The 15,745-nt window shown below is 39.2% G+C and overlaps 1 pseudogene; it reads left to right on the top strand.

Annotated features, from left to right (window-relative positions):
• The window catches only part of LOC127153479 (interferon-induced very large GTPase 1-like), a 112,306-nt pseudogene that overhangs the window by 37,828 nt on the left and 58,733 nt on the right, over positions 1 to 15,745 (top strand).

Below are 15,745 nucleotides of genomic sequence, written 5' to 3'. Positions count from 1 at the left end.
AAAATAATGTATAGTCCTACAAAGCTATTATCATCAGAGCATGTAAGCATACTGTCACGAGAGGGTAGCGTCATTTTACCAGCGTTGTCCAGTACAGCAGTACTACAGCATGTTACATCACAGTATGCCACGCTGTTGCAAACAGGAACAAGTATACAAAGACATTTTCTGTCGGCGCGTTATTTGAGCGGACTTTGCTTTTCGAGTGAGCATAAGCGGTACACGAGTGGAGCATTCATATGGGCCGTGAGTTACTCAATGGAACGCACATTCATATAGCGGAATATTAAACGGTGCGTCACACACTGAGTGGTGCGCGCTGAATACTGCCGGGCGGCGCGGCAGATATTTTCGGTCGTTTATGGGGCTGTTCACATATCGCGCCTAAAAACGCGTGGAAAACGCTAGGCGCGCCGATTTTTCCTCCTTTCTAAGCGCTCTGTAGCTTGCGATCTCGTGGCGTCTGCCGTTGCTAAGCAACCATGACCCGCACTCTCAATGAAGACGCGGAAGTTTCATCAAAGGACAAACGGATTTCCAAAAATCACTTGCTGTAGCTCTGCTAAATTTATTTAAAAATGTACAGCTATGATCAGTTGTTTCTCCATCTTGGCTGAGCTTTCAATGTTGTTACGAGAAAGGATGAAGCTAATTGGTTGAATCTTGTCACATGACCCGCGGTCCGCTTGCGGCATTCTGAAAAGTTGAGATGTTTTCAACTCGATGCGGCGCGGACGCGCCTGAAAAAAAAACGAGCGCGTCGCACCGCCTGCGCATCGGGACGGCGTCGCTTCCATTATGAGCGCGGCTGCCGCGCGTCTACATTTAAAATAACAACATGAGCGCGCAAAAGAGGCGATATGTGAACGGCCCCTATCTCTTTCAAATCTCTATAAAAAATCGGCTGACTGTACACTACCCTTGCCGCGCCCCCCTTATCATAACTCCGCGCCCCCCCTAGGGGCCGCGCCCCCCCAGTTTGGGAACCACTGCATAAAAGTAATCATGACAATAAATAACAGATGATACAAATCTTTATTCAAACATATTGTTCTGACAATCATGTATTTACAGTTGGTGAACACACATCCTACTGCCATCTCAACATAGCTGTGCCAATTCTGCAGCTGACCACTGTGCCCACCTTCACCAATCTTTGCTGGGCTTCCTGTAATAAGAGCACAGTAAGTCAATTTGCATGAAAGCATCTGCCAAATGCATAAATATAAATGTTATTTTTGTAAATTCTTTTTTATGTCTTGGGCACAAATGCACAATAAAATTGCTAATTTCTTATTTATTAAAGTTTACTATTATATAAATGCTTACATACATGTCATACTATTTCTATTTTGGGATTTAAAGGGTTAGTTCATCCAAAAATATAAATTCAGTCATTATTTACTTGCCTCCACACTGTCCAATCCTTGTGTCTGTTTTTGTTTTTTTTTTTTCTGAACACACAAGGCGATTTTGGTCAAGTTTGTCCTGCAACATCTGTTCATACAACATCAGTCAATGGAGCCTGAGTTTCAGAAGCTTCATGACATTATTTGATGGTGACTTTAAAACAGGTAAGAAAATGCACATGGTTTAAAAAAAAAATACATTCTTTGCTAAAAAAACAATTAAAACTAACTTGTTTTAAAAGACCATGTCTTCGATGTGTTTTAAAATATATGAGCGTACTAAAAAGTAAAATAGAAATTTAAATTAGAAAACAAGCATCAAATTACACCCAATTCCATTTCATAAAAAACAATAAAAACACAATTTAAAAGGCTTTAAAAGTCATCTGTTGTGCAAGACTGTGGGTGAGTCCTTATCAAGTAAGTCTTTACCCCACTCTTTAGAACAGGCATGTGAAATGCTGTTTTATGGGTCCTTATTCATGCGACCCCCGTCTGAATGCCATTGCCCGGTACCCCTGCAGCACTGATTTTACCTTTAGCTTGCATTCACGCCCTCTTTAGGCACTTCCACTTGGACCCCCACAGGAAGTAAAATAAAATCAGATGTAAAATCACAGATTTAAAAATTAAAACCTTGCCCTCAAGCTTCATCTGTCTCAGTGCCCAAAACCCCAATCTTCGCTTAACTTTCCCTAAAATGTCTGTACAGTTTCCCCGTCCTTCACCTTCTTTGTCAAATTTTACTCCTAAAACTGTAAAATCATGTCTCTAAAAGCCAAATCCAGTCCACCTGTGTCCACATCTCCCCATGGCCTGAAGAACTGGGCCTCAGACTTATTCCTGTTCAGCTTTGCGCCCAAGACCCGACCGCATCAGTCAGTCAAGTGCATTGCTCTTGGTATGGATAAAACATCTGTGGTTAAAATAGTTATGTAGTCCATGTATAAAACAGAGGTCGCCATCCATCTGCCTGTCCCTGGTACGTCCACTCCTTCAATCCATTTATCTCTTCAATCCCTCCCCTAAGAGTCTCAAATTCTTTAAAAACAGTAAGTAATGTGCAAAAATATCCCAAAATATCAGATAAAACTCAGAAGTAGTCCGTCCATTCCAGGGGATGTTCCTCGATTAAAACTTTTAAGAGCTTTATACATTCCTAAATTTAATTCCTTGTTGGTTCACAAACTTAGGTCGAGCTTTGGTGTGGATGCAAGAACGTGCCCCTAACATTAGTATTTGGTTCCCAAAAAAATCAAATGGGAACCAAAAACATTAGGGGAACATTCTTAGAAAATTAATATAATGGGGAATGGAATGTTCTAAAAATGTTTTAAATTACGTTCTTAGAACATTAATATAACGAGAGACTGAAACATTTTAAAAACGTTTTGAATAACACTGTTAGCACCAAACAAGAACGTTAATACAACGTCTAAAAAACTGGACGTTTTGAACATTCAAATATAACGTTTTTATAACTCAATGGGAACGTTTGAGTAACTTTATGGGAACGTTTTTATAACGTAAAATTGTAATCTGGGTTGGTTTGCCTCTTTAAATGTCAAACAAAAGGAATCATTATCGAAGGTTGTAAATAACTGCAGCAAATTATTGGGTGTGAAACTGACTGGGTTATCAGAGTTGTTTGATATCCAGGTGCTAAAGAAAGCATATCATATTACATCTGACATATTTCACCTTCCTCATGATTCATTTCAGACCCTTCCCTTGGGATCTTTGAGTCCCTTTAGCTAAAACAAATAGATTTAAATTTTTGTTTGTCCCACATGCTATTAATCTGCTTAATTCAAACAGGAAGAGGTCGTTTTTAATCTTTCTCTTACGTGTTACTAATGTTGTATACTGTCTGTCTTGTATGTGGTGTAAACACAAAATCTATCATGATGCAGAACAAATCGCCTCTAAGGGGGGCAATAAAGTTTTACAATAACAATGAAGTGCCGCCCCATCAACCTTGCTCCATTTGACAGAATCTGGGAAGAGAGTATATCCCTATACACTTCAGAATTCATCCGGCTGCTTCTGTCCTCTGCCACATCATCACTAAACATTTGTCCCAGTGCCACTGAAACCCATACATGCTCATGCCATCACACTGCTCCACCATGTTTCACAGATGTTGTTTTATGCTTCGGATCACGAGCTGTTCCAAGCCTTCTTCATACTTTTGCAAAATCATGCGTGATCATGCATTTGATATGTCTGTAAAGGACATCATATACACTGAAAAAAATATTTTGTTGGTTCAACTAGAAATTATACTTCATGTGGTAACATCTACAATAACTGTTTGAATGTGTTTGTTCTGAGCATTATTGGAAGTTGTATGTTGGGTCAATGTAATGGATTTAAGTTGAAATAACATTCTCTCATTTTATGTTGCACAATCTTGATTGAACTATGTTATAACAACAAAATTAGAATTATAGAAATCAGATAGAAATATCTCCTTAAAGAAACAACTGCACAGGTTCACTTTTTACAGTGTAGCGTGTGTGGCCCTGAGGGTTATGAAATGTATGCAAGACCTATTAATAAAGTTAAAGGAATATTTATTATTGCAAAATAACTCATGGATTCTCTAAAATGAAATCAAGATTTAACATGGACTGACAGCTCAACCATATGGTTGTTTTATATCTTGAGTTATATATATATATATATATATATATATATATATATATATAATGTTTAAGACAATTTATTAGGTGTCTACTAACAAGAATTTTAAGTTAAATACTTTTTCATTAGCTCCTTTTATGGGTGAAAATTATCTACTATTCCAGATAAGCTGACTTGACCCAGCCCTTACTGCGAATTAAAAGTGAAAGTGAAAGCAGAGTTTGCACATTTAAGGATCACGAACATCAAATGTCACCTTTTTTTTAAACAATAATTTGCATTATAATTATTCGATTAGATTACAGTTATTTTGTTTATTTTATATATCTGAAGATGCACCTACCTAAATGTCTTTGTATGTCAGCACTGCTGATGATCGCTGATGGTATGTATTATTTTTAGAAAAATATATTAAGAAAAACAGGGGTAATCTTGCAATCATTTAATTTTTTTTTTATTTTATTATTATTATTATTATTATTATTTGTTTTTGTAGAATAAAAATATAAATTAGTACAAAATATTTAAAATATATTTAATACATTTTGTAGAAATTTACACTGAGGGTAGTGGGGCAAGATGGGCCCTTTTCAAAATGTTGTACTTTGTGCTATAAAAAAACACATAATAAATAATATACAAAATAATACTATAATATGTATGTAAAACATTATTAGAGGTCTAATAATGTTTTAAATTACGTTCTTAGAACATTAATATAATGAGAGACTGAAACATTTTAAAAATGTTTTGAATAACGTTCTTAGAACCAAACAAGAACGTTAATACAATGTTCTAAGTACATTCAAATATAAAGTTTTCATAACTCAGTGGGATCTTTACGGGAACATTTTATAACGTAAAATTGTTATCTGGGTTGGTTTGCCTCTTTAAATGTCAAACAAAAGAATTGATTATCAAAGGTTGTAAATAACTGCAGCAAAGTATTGTGTGTGAAACTGACTGGGTTATCAAAGGTGTTTGATATTCAGGTGCTAAAGTAAGCGTATTATATTACATCTGACATATTTCACCTTCTTTATGATTCATTTCGGACCCTTCCCTTGGGATCTTTGGATCCCTTTAGCTAAGACAAACAGATTTAAACTTTCCTTTGTCCCACATGCTATTAATCTGCTTAATTCAAACAGGAAGAGGTCATTTTTAATCTTGTTTCTTTTACCTGTTATGTTGTGTATTGTCTGTCTTAGATTTTGTGTTTACACCACATACATCATACTGCAGAACAAATCGGGGACAATAAAGTTTTACAATAACAATGAAGCTGCAAGATGGGCCCTTTTCAAAATGTTTTACTTTGTGCCATAAAAAACACATAATTAATAATATACAAAATCTCTGGTTGTTATAGTTCAGTTATTGCAGCCAAATAAAATCCAATGTTAAAAAGTCATTTTGCTGTGCATTGGATCATTAAACATTAATCATATGATAGATGGAGGCCTACGAGATCTGATGTCTTTTAATCTGAGGCCGTTTCGCTTTTAGTTCTTTAGTCACCTTTAGTCCTGATGTGGTTTTGCTGAAGACAATATGTGGCCAGAGATACAACTATTTGAAAATCTGGAATCTGAGGATGAAAAAAAATCTAAATATTGAGAAAACCACCTTTAAAGTTGTCCAATTGAAGTTCTTAGCAGTGCATTATTAAAAATTAAGTTGACCTAATATCCTGATTTTTAGCATAAAAGAAAAATCGATAATTTTGACAACTGAAAGTGTATTATTGGCCATTGTCACAAGTTCTTTTAATTTGTTGGAGTTTTAATTGTAGCTGGCTTTCCATTTTCTACCTCCATATGCACCAGCATCCTGAAGTGTTTCCCCTGGTCCTCTGGTATGTTTGCTGCTGGTGCCGTCTGTTGCTTCTTTTAACCAGCCATAAACAAAAAAATAGCACATTTCTGACATTATTATATACTTAAATGTTTTATCAAAGTTTTATTTCTAAGTGGAACTTGACGTAAATGTAATATTTTTTTTTATTATATAACAATAACAATATTCATACCCGAGTACACGTTTTTTTGACATGCCACAAGCTTATGGTAAAGGTGGTGCCCTGGTTATTTTTAGAACTGATATATCTATTAATGTTACTGATGCTCCTAGCATCTAATTATTCAAATGCTTGGCTTTTAAAATCAGTTGTGTTTCACCGGTTCTTGTGCTGCTCTTGTGCTGCTCCAAAACCATATCCTCTGTTTTCTCAGAATTTACTGAGTTGTTGACATTTCTTAGCCTACTCTGTCCAGCTATGGTCCTGGCTGGTGATATTTTCTGATTGTGCAAGTTACTCTAGAAATGTAATTAAATGACTGGTTACCCCTTTTAAAAGTAATCAAGTTACTTTTCTGATTACTTTATTTCAACTAGTTACACTCTTAGAAGAAAAGGTTCTATTAGGCACTTCATATTTGGAACCCCTAAAAGGTTCTATATAGAACAGTATCCCCTTTAGGGGTAATCTCATAAATTTATATTTTATTTACAATACAATATAGATAACATATCAAATGCTGAAAGGGAGACATTTTAAAATTTCAGGCCAAATATTGGCTCATTTTGGATTTCAAGACAGCTACACATTCCAAAAAAGTTGGGACGGGTAGCAATAAGAGGCTGGAAAAGTCAAATGTACATATAAGGAACAGCTGGAGGACCAATTTTCCACTTATTAGGTCAATTGGCAACATGATTGGGTATAAAAAGAGCCTCTCAGAGTAGCAGTGTCTCTTAGAGGTCAAGATGGGCAGAGGATCACCAATTTCCCCAATGCTGTGCCAAAAAATAGTGGAGCAATATCAGAAAAGAGTTTCTCAGCGAAAAATTGCAAAGAGTTTGAAGTTATCACCATCTACAGTGCATAATATCATCCACAGATTCAGAGAATCTGGAAAACCATACTGGAGGCCCGTGATCTTCGGGCCCTTATACGGCACTGCATCACAAACAGGAATACTAATATAATGGAAATCACAATATGGGCTCAGGAATACTTCCAGAAAACATTGTCGGTGAACACAATCCACCGTGCCATTTGCCGTTGCCGGCTAAAATCTATAGGTCAAAAAAGAAGCCATATTTAAACATGATCCAGAAGCGCAGGCGTTTTCTCTGGGCCAAGGCTCATTAAAATGGACTCTGGCAAAGTTGGAAAACTTTTCTGTGGTCAAACGAATCAAAATTTGAAGTTCTTTTTGGAAAACTGGGACACCATGTCATTCGGACTAAAGAGGACAAGGACAACCCAAGTTGTTATCAGCGCTCAGTTCAGAAGCCTGCATCTCTGATGGTATGGGGTTGCATGAGTGCATGTGGCATGGGCAGCTTACACATCTGGAAAGGCACCATCAATGCTGAAAGGTATATCCAAGTTCTAGAACAACATATGCTCCCATCCAGACGTCGTCTCTTTCAGGGAAGACCTTGCATTTTCCAACATGACAATGCCAGACCACATACTGCATCAATTACAACATCATGGCTGCGTAGAAGAAGGATCCAGGTACTGAAATGGCCAGCCTGCAGTCCAGATCTTTCACCCATAGAAAACATTTGGCGCATCATAATGAGGAAGATGCGACAAAGAAGACCTAAGACAGTTGAATAGCTAGAAGCCTGTATTAGACAAGAATGGGACAACATTCCTATTCCTAAACTTGAGCAAGTTGTCTCCTCAGTCCCCAGACGTTGCAGACTGTTGTAAAAAGAATAGGGGATGCCTCACAGTGGTAAACATGGCCCTGTCCCAACTTTTTTGAAATGTGTTGATGCCATGAAATTTAAAATCAACTTATTTTTCCCTTAAAATGATACATTTTCTCAGTTTAAACATTTGACATGTCATCTATATTCTATACTGAATAAAACATTGAAATTTGGAACTTTCACATCATTGCATTCGGATTTTATTCACAATTTGTACAGTGTCCCAACTTTTTTGGAATCGGGTTTTGTAGGAGCTTTTAGGGGTTCCAAATATGAAGTGCCTGATAGAACCTTTTAAGAGTACATTACTAGTTATGTTACTTTTTTCCTGTACATCTATGAAATTTACATAAAATTTACATAAGTTTTGTGTTCCCTAGCCACAACATCCCAGCATAAACACTCCCAATAAAATAGGTTTGATCTTGTAAATCTTCATGAAATCTCATGTCACTGTGAAATCGTTCCTACAAATCAATAAGTGTGTGGTCTTGTGGTCTGGTCAAATTGTCTAGTGTGTGCATGTGTTCAGAGGATTATTAGGCTAAAAATCAGTTGAAACGGTCTTCATTGTCTGTGGTCTCCCATGGTTTTAAAATTGTATAAGATCTGAAAATCATCTAGTGTGGCAGCCTAATCTGACACACTTAGTTTAGCTCATAGAGCTCTCACCAAATGAGCTAATGATGTATCAAGAGACACATGTGTAGAGTGGTGGGTCCCTGGAACGTGGTTGAGAATAGGGATATTTGCCTTTTTGCAGCATGACCACAAATTTCACAATTGAAACAAATCATTTCTATGCTTAATTCACATTTTTTATTATATTATAGCCTAATAATTTTTATTTTTATTTCTAGGATTTGTTATGCAAAGCCCCTCTGATCCCTTGGTTGTTCCTCTGGGTGGTTCAGTGGTTTTACCCTGTTCTGTTGATATGCCATTACCAGTGGAGGATCTGGAGGTCCAGTGGAAAAGAGACCCAGAGACTCTGGTGCATCTGTTTCAACATGGTGAGAGTAGACCAGAGTCTCAGCACCAGGATTATTATAATAGAGCTCACTTCTTTACTGAGGAGATTCAACATGGAAACTTCTCCCTCTGGTTGAACAATGTGAGAGCTGAAGATAAGGGACAATACAGATGTAAAGTTTACAGTGACCAGGATTCTGCTGAAAATGTGGTTGAAATAAAATATGTTGGTAAGTGAGAACCACATGTGCAATAATCAATATGACAATATAACAATACACATTTTCACACACTTAGCCATGCAAGCACACAAAGCAACAACGCATAACCTTCACTAGGTGTATGCAGGCATGCTGGAAAAACATTAACCATACATGAAGCACAACGGACACAATTATGAGTTAATAAAATAAAACACACCTAAAATGTACACAACAAAAAGCCCAGTGTTAAATTAACTCTCCTGGGAGTTTATTTGACTCCACACTCAAGAGTGTTAAAAGTAACGCTGAAGAGTGTCAAATTAATTGTATATACTGTAGTTTTTAAATCAGGAGACAAATAAATAATTACAGCAGGCAAAAATTACTCTAATGGTCAGACAGGAAATCTATTTATAATAAAAGAGGAATAATGAAATGCATCAAACTGATTTTTTAAAATATCTTAATAGCAATGTGGACTATGTTCTTCAGAATTATTACACAGAGAGAATGCTAATTTTTACAAGCTCACTGATGACATTTGGCAGTTTGATCTTGCATGAAAAGTAAAATATTTACAGTATTACAATTGTATATTGTTAAAACTGTATTCCTTCTACACTACATCACATGTGTAAATTAAATATGCATTTATCTTAAAGGTCTCTCCACTTTACACATTGCGGCGTTGTTGCTGTGTGGCCTTTCCTCTGGATCTGCGTCTCTGCTGGGCTGCCTACTTTGTTATAAATTTCATTTAGGAGATTTTTATCATTTCTTAGGTAAATATTACTGTTACTGTTAACTCTATTAAATTTAATTTAAAAACAGTGAATTAATTACAATGCCATTACATACTGTCTAGAGTTCAATCAAGGTAACCATTGTTGTGTTCCTTAGCTCTTCATCGGTCATTTCATTTCCTCCCAAACCTGTTTATGGTGATTGCCTTCATTATTTGGGGTTTTATAGATGGTAAGTAGTCCATTTTATTTAATTTCCAATTTAACTTAAATGACTTAATAGTGCTTTGCTCCATGTTTAAAAGTTAAAATAATCAAACTGAATTAGGTTTCAAAAATGCGATCAGCATATAGGACAGCAAAAATTACTTTACTTGTTGATAATCTTTAAGCAAACATTGGGTTTGTCCAATTGTGTGACTATCATTATAATCAAGCATTATTATCAGGCACACTGCATATATAGCTTTCAGCAAACCACCATGTGGGGGCAGTTTCATTTTAATTTGATTGGGTTTCTGTCAAAAACAAACAGATGCCTTTTGCTTCTTGTGGAGAACAGGAAGGTTAACATTATGTAACAGGACTCTTTGGAAGCGTGATAGATCCAAATGCAAGCTTTATTAAACAAATCGTAGTCAAGACAGGCAGGGTCAGACACCAGCAAACAGTAACATCCAGGGCAAGGCAAAAGCGTAATTCAATGAACAGGGAGAAGGTCAAAATCCAAGAGAGCCGACCAAAGTAACAAATGAAAAAGACTGAAAAACTGTGGCAATGATACTAGACAAAACTATGACTATGAAACTAAACCGAGGAAAATAACAAAAACAAGGCAATGAAACCAGGGAAAATGCTTGGTAGAGTCCGCACAGGCAAAACAATACTTTGCGAAGCCTGTTTGTTATAGGCCTCCTTAAATGGCCACCAAACAGGAAGTAACCAGAGAAGCAGCAGAGGGAGCAGAAACAGGAAGTCCATGGGAAAGGGCTCCCTCTGCTGGCGTGGCATTACAGATTCCCCCCGTCTAGGAGCGACTCCTGGCGCTCAAAACAACAACAGCCCAGGCACTGAACAGGCAGACTGAGCAGGCAGAGCAGGGAGCCATGGCGGGGCAGGCAGAGCAGGCAGAGCAGAGAGGAGCAAAGATACCTACCGTGGAACTAATGACATCCATAACAGAGCATAGGGTTCATGATTGGCCTCCTTGGCCGTGATATGACAGGCAGAGAGTTCATGATAGGCCTCCTTGGCTGTAACATGATGGGCAGAGAGTCCATAGGAGGACGCCGCCCCCTTAGGGGGTTCTGCAGCTGGAGCCGCCACCTCTGGGGACATTGGCGCAACCTCATGGTCAGACGTGGCAGTGAGTTCATTAATGGACGCCACCTCCTTAGGAGGTTCTACAGTGCATGCTGACACCTCAGGAGGTATTTGCGCAAACTCGTGGACAGGAAAGGCCTCTGGCAGAGACCCGTGGACAGACGAGGCCTTTGGAGCAGACTCGTGGTCAGACGAGGCCTCTGGACCAGACTCGTGGACAGATGAGGCCTCTGGATTACAGTGTGTAGCCCACACGCTTAAAATGGCCATCGCCGTGACAGGCAGCACAGAAGAAAGTGGGATACCTGCCAGGCTTGAGGGTGTGGAGACTGTGAGGTTAGAAAGCGTGGGCCCTGCGTAGCTTGGGAGTGTGGGCTCTGCCGGGCTTGGGAGATGAGACAAGACTTGGCGAGACTTTGGAAGGACAGCTGAAACCTGACGAGGGATGTCAGCTGATATGTGACGAGGCTCTGGGGGGGTCGGCCGAGACATGACAAGGCTCTAGGAGGTCGTGACGAGGCTCTGGGGAGTCAGCTGAGACATGACAAGGCTCTAGGAGGTCGTGACGAGGCTCTGGGGGGTCAGCTGAGACGTGACGAGGCTCTAGAGGATCGACTGAGACACGACAAGGCTCTAGAGGATCAGCTGAGACATGACGTGGCTTTGGAAGGTCAGAGGGGACCTGGTAAGGTTCTGGCAGGACGGCCATGGCTTGGCAAGGCCCTGTACTAGCAGCCATGTCATGAAGAGGTGCTGTTAGGCGCACAGCTGTTTCTTGACTTGATTCAGGAAGGTCTGTCGTGACTTAACTTGACTCAGGGAGGTCTGCTGTGACTTGACTTGACTCAGGGGGGTCTGCTGTGATTTGACTTGGCTCATGAAGGTCAGCTGTGGCTTGACTTGACTCGGGAACAACAGCAGTAACTTGACTTGGCTCATGAAGATCTGCTGTAACTTGGCTTGACTCATGGGGAACAACAGCTGTAACTTGACTTGACTCATGGTGAACAGCTGTGACTTGGCTTGACTCATGGGGAACAGCTGTGACTTGGCTTGACTCATGGAGAACAGCTGTGACTTGACTTAATTCAAGAACTACAGCTGTAACTTGACTTGATTCTGAAGCAACAGCTGTAACTTGACGTGGCTCAGGAATCACAGCTGTCACTTGACTTGGCACTGAAAGTGCAGCCCTGACTTGACTTGACACCGGAGGATCAGCCATCAGTTGATTTGCTTTGGGTGTGGCAGACATGGGATGAGATTCAGATGAGATGATTTTGGACTGATGAGGCCCGGGCGTGGCAGCCATCTTGGCCGGGGACTCAGACGGGGCGGCCATCTTGTGAACAGGCTTGGGGATGGTGGCCATCTTGTGAACTGGCTCGGGATGGGGGCTATCTTGTGGACTGGCTCTGGGATGGCGGCCATCTTGTGGACTGGCTCTGGGATGGCGGCCATCTTGTGGACTGGCTGTGGGATGGCAGCCATCTCGTGGACTTGTGAGCAGGCCCTGGAGCGGCAGGCATGGCGTGAGCAGCCTTGGAGCAGAAGACGTGACGTGAGCAGGCTGTGGTTTGGTGGACGTGACTTGAGCAGATTTAGGCTTGGCAGACTTGGCATGAGAGGGCTCTGGCTTGGCAGTCATGACTCTAGCAGACTTTGGCTTGACAGGCTTGGCGTGAGGGGGCTCTGGCATGATGGTGACAATACCGGACATGACATGTAAGTTCTTTGGTGTGGCAGATACTGGAGGATGGCAAGGTTGATCATCAGCCATCCCCACAGTGAATGCCGAGCCACTTAGAAACAACGCAAAGTCAATGTAACGTACCAGAGACCAGTGGCGGTGATGACCTGGCATTTTATTTAATATGTCTTTACACAAGCCAAAAAAGAAAATGTCCTTGAGAAAACTTTCCTTAAAATCCACCAAGTGACATAGTTCACAAAAGTCCATAACGTACTGCTCAATAGACCGGTTAGCTTGGCGGAGTTGAACGAGGCGTGATGCTGGATCCATGGTGATCTGGTCGTGTGTTCTGTAAGCCGCTGGATCTTTGGTAGGCAAAGTATTCTGTAACGGGACTCTTTGGAAGCGTGATAGATCCAAATGCAAGCTTTATTAAACAGATCGTAGTCAAGACAGGCAGGGTCAGACACCAGCAATCAGTAATGTCCAGGGAAAGGCAAAAGCATAATCCAATGAACAGGCAGAAGGTCAAAATCCAAGAGAGCTGACCAAAGTAACAAATGAAAAAGACTATGAAACAAGGTAAAAACTATGGCAATGATACTAGACAAAACTATGACTGTGAAACTAAACTGAGGAAAATAACAAAAACAAGGCAATGAAACCAGGGAAAACGCTTGGTAGAGTCCGCACAGGCAAAACAATACTTCGCAAAGCCTGTTTGGCTTCCTTAAATGGCCACCAAACAGGAAGTAACCAGAGAAGCATCAGAGGGAGCGGAAACAGGAAGTCCATGGGAAAGGGCTCCCTCTGTTGGCGTTGCATTACACATTATCAAACAGTGACCCCAGCTAGGGATGTTATTGTTTTACAGCTAATGTACTTACCCCCTTGTCATCCAAGATGTTCATGTCTTTCTTTCTTCAGTCGTAAAGGAAATTATGTTTTTTGAGGAAAACATTTCAGGATTTTTCCCCATTTAATGGACTGATATGGTGCCCCGAGTTTGAACTTCCAAAATGCAGTTTAAATGGGGCTTCAAACGATCACAAATGCGGTTGTAAACAATCCCAGCCGAGGAAGAAGGGTCTTATCTAGCCAAACGATCGGTTATTTTCATAAAAAATAATACAATTACTCTTACTCTGCCTGGACTGTTTTTGTTCCTGTTCATGACAGTTAGGGTATGTTGAAAAACTCCCATCTCATGTTCTCCCTCAACTTTAAAATTGTCCTATATCACAGTTTTACCTTTTTTGTTAAGGGTGTTTGATCTTCTTTGCATGTTTTTGTAGTTTTTTTTGTTTTTTTGTTGTTTGCATGTAGGATGATTTTGAAATGATTTTTGAAGTTGAGGGAGAAAATACAATCAGAGTTTTTCGACATACCCTAACTGTCTTGAGCCAGAATACAGAAAACAAGACGAGCGTTTGAGATTAAAAGGTATTTAAATTGTATTTTTTAAAATTAAAATAACCGATCATTTCGCTAGATAAGACCCTTCTTCCTCGGCTGGGATCTTTTACAACTGCATTTGGGATCTTTTGAAGCTGCATTTAAACTACATTTTGGAAGTTCAAATGGGGCATCATATCAGTCCGTTATATGGAGAAAAATGCTGAAATGTTTTCCTCAAAAAACATAATTTCTTTACAACTGAAGAAGAAAGACAAGAACATCTTGGATGACAAAGGGGTGAGTACATTTTCTATGAATTATTGTTTTGGAAGTGGACTTCTCCTTTAAGAACTGTTCAATGAAAGGTTCTTTGATGAACCAAAAATGGTTCTTCTATGGGATCACTGCAAAAACAACCCCTTTGGAGCCTTTATTTTATTTTTTGTCCTTTCCAATGTACTGCCAGACCGGAAGCGTTAGCTTTAGCCGTTATGTCTTTGGACTGCACCATCTAGAGCAGTGGTGTCAAACTCAGTTCCTGAAGGGCCGCAGCCCTCCAGAGTTTTGTTCCAACCCTGCTCCAACACACATACTATGCAGTTTTCAATTACACTGAAGGACTTGATTAGTTGGATTAGGTGTTTTTAATTCCTCCTGGAATCGAGTTTGACCCCTGGTCTAGAGTTTAATGCTACAACGTGGGATATGAGCAGTTAAATCTGTGTCTATATTGCATTATAAAACCTTAATATCAATCATATTGCCAGGTTAATTCCTGGTTTCTGCAGGGAAATATGAGTTTGGAAATAAAAAAAGCTTAACAAATGCACTATACTGTAACTAAATCCAATAGATTTTAGTTGACTAAATCAACTGTAGATTTAGTTGACTAAAGACTTATGATTTAGTATGACATATTATGATTTGCCATCCATAATTCTCACACGATTTTACATTAGGCAAAGGCAGACAACTGCATAGGGTTAATTTTTTTGTTTTTAAATTTATTTATTTAGATTTTTTTTTTCATGAAAAAAAGAAGCTTGCTAGCTAACAATTTGCATAATGTACCAACCTCAGAACTAACAAACTGCAGGGAATACTACAGCTATCTAATTCTCTGAATTAAAAAAAAAAAAAAAAAAAAAAAAAAAATTGCTGAAATATCCTTTAATCATTTATGTGGTTCTTTTATCTCAGGTGTCCTAAATGAAGTGATCAGTTGCTCAACTCTTACTTTACTACGACCACTTCTGCTGACTGTAACAGTTCCACAAAAACCGAAAGGTATGTTTTAAAAAGAAATTATGATTCACATATGATGTGAAATTGTTAACTTTGACCTCTGCTTCCCCTTTCCACCTGTTGATATACAGGCTGTTTATGATGCCATCCCATGTATGACAAGGATCTGATTTTGACAGATTGTTTTCTCACGTGCTATGATGTGACATTTGATTTTTGAATGGAAATAAACATTGCATCATGACCTTTATTATATGTGAATGCTTCTGCATGACCAGTGGAAGCAAAAATCTTGACTGTCTAATGTGAGGTCAGATGACAATGCATCAGCAAGACCATAAAAGGACACCTGTGTCATGCAATCACCAGCTTCTTTTGTCT

This window comes from Labeo rohita, chromosome 22 (assembly GCF_022985175.1).
Source record: "Labeo rohita strain BAU-BD-2019 chromosome 22, IGBB_LRoh.1.0, whole genome shotgun sequence".
NCBI classification, from domain to species: Eukaryota; Metazoa; Chordata; class Actinopteri; order Cypriniformes; family Cyprinidae; genus Labeo; species Labeo rohita.
The sequence above is the reverse complement of the archived record's forward strand: the minus strand, read 5'-3'. Positions and strand labels throughout refer to the sequence as shown.